Raw genomic sequence first — 2,331 nt, forward strand, 5'->3', positions numbered from 1 at the left:
GTGGTAATAACTACAGTACATGTGTATATAGGACTTTGATCCTTGACACAATAAAGTTATTATATTCTACTCAATCCATAGGCTTCATTAATGCCATTCAGACTTGAAGTTGATACAACAACTATGATAGCTGAGTTTCATAGATAGGTTCTGAACTAACATTCATACCAAACGTTTTAGGGTCCATACACAGATTGGCTACATACTGCTAGCTACACATCCATAGGCATAGTTATTTTTATCCTCCACTACATGATAAGCAATTAAATAGTTGCTTTAGCTGCATTGCAAGGCAAGCGTACACAATTGTACATTCAATTTGCAGTAAATGTTTTAGCTAGCTAGATTCTTTACATCCACAATTTCCCAAGACCAACTGCCTGGTTTGCTGGTTTTCTCAGGAGTCCCTAAACATTAAACAACACTAATAACAATGTTATACTCATGTCATTACACCAGCTAACTAGCTGGCTAATGTTAGCTAGTCAGCTAACTTGCTAAATAGTGATTTTCGTAAATTAACTTGATGACCATTTCTTTTTAAACTCATTATGATGTTTCAACTAATTAAATTTGCTTCCTATGTAATGTTTTGTCAGCCATCTTTGCTGAAGAAAGTCACCAGGGACGGGTTGCTCGCGTCAAATTTGCCATTGGAACCACTCGAAATGATTGGTCATATTAAAACTTTGGGGCCCAAATGCATAATGAGTGCTCTAACTCCCCCTTGGTGGTGGTCTGGAGCAATGAAGCCGTGATGTTGGGTACCTCTAAGTCCCGCGGTGTAGGCCCGCAATTGTTAAAGGAGGAACCACAGTATATGTAACAGGGTTGATTATGTTTCCACTTGCCTCTAAAGAAACGTGTATTTAATGTTCAAGCATTCTTATTGGTTGGTTCAACTCTGATGACAATAAGGTGTTTTGTAATTGGCCCCGCTTGCAGATAGGGGGAGATCGCGAACGCCAGGTCTTCCCAGTATGAAAATGTGATGCAAGGGGTAGGTCACTTTCTGAATACTGTTTTCTATTTTCTATTTTACAATGTGTACAAGTTTGCTGTCTTCTGTATACCACCCCTACCATGTCACAACACAACTGATTGGCTCAAACATATTAAGAAGGATAGAAATTCCACAAGTGAACTTTTAACAAGGCACACCTGTTAATTGAAATGTATTCCAGGTGACTACCTCATGAAGCTGATTGAGAGAATGCCAAGTATACAAAGCTGTCATCAAGGCAAATGGTGGCTACTTTAAAGAATCTCAAATATATTTTGTTTATCTCATGATTCAAAATGTGATATTTCATAGTTTTGATGTCTTCACTATTATTCGACAATGTAGAAAATAGTACAAATAAAGAAAAACCCTTGAATGAGTAGGTGTCCAAACTTTGGACTGGTACTGTAGGTTGGCCAACACATATAACACATGGCATATAGGATATACCTTTAGTCTCTTGGGACATTCATTGGGACCTCTCTCTTCATATGAAACTGACTTTCACAGCTTTTCAGATTTGAGGGCAGAACACGTCACAAAGAAACAGGCTTCATTATACTCAAATTAGACAGCACAGAATATTATGTTGCTATTATCTCTGTCCTAAAAGTTGTACCCTCTAGGGACTGGAAATTGATAATTTTTTCCCTTATGTCTTCCCACAAAATTATCTGCCCTATCCAGAATAGTAGTCTACACTCTCCCTTTACTGACAGCTGAAGCAGCAATTTCATCCTCTTCTATGGCTGTTATCTACAAATGCATGGAGACTGTTTTTAATTTACAATGATTACATCAAGATAGCTTGCTAATGGCATTTAATTAACTTAGCTAAACAGTGTGTAAAGTTGGTTAGCTAGCAGCTCAGTTGACTTCACCGAAAAAGTGGCCTAAATGTATTAAAAATGTATTTACTTGAATAGGTTGAACCCCTGCTTCTGTTTTTTAGTTCCTTACAAAAACAAAATGGCTAATCTTCACCATCTTTTGTGGTAGCAAAGCGCAGCAAGCATTAATTGTGGACGAATGGAGACAAGAAATAAAGTATTGTAATGAAACAGCAGGTCTCGAACCTTCGACCTTCGAGCCTGAGGTCCGGCGCGCTATCGACTGTGCCGCAAAAGCATGTTCGCACGGCAAAGTCGATTTCCGCGCATATAAACCCAGGGTCGTTACAGTATGTTTGTCACCAGAGCGGTTGAGAACGTGTTGTAATGTTTGACTTTAACAGCGTAATCCAATTTCAATAAATATAAATCCCAGATTGTCCGCAACACTTGAAAACGAACTACCCGGACCGGAAACAGTGACACACTTAACACACC

This window comes from Oncorhynchus mykiss, chromosome 2, assembly GCF_013265735.2.
Source record: "Oncorhynchus mykiss isolate Arlee chromosome 2, USDA_OmykA_1.1, whole genome shotgun sequence".
In the NCBI taxonomy this organism is placed as follows: domain Eukaryota; kingdom Metazoa; phylum Chordata; class Actinopteri; order Salmoniformes; family Salmonidae; genus Oncorhynchus; species Oncorhynchus mykiss.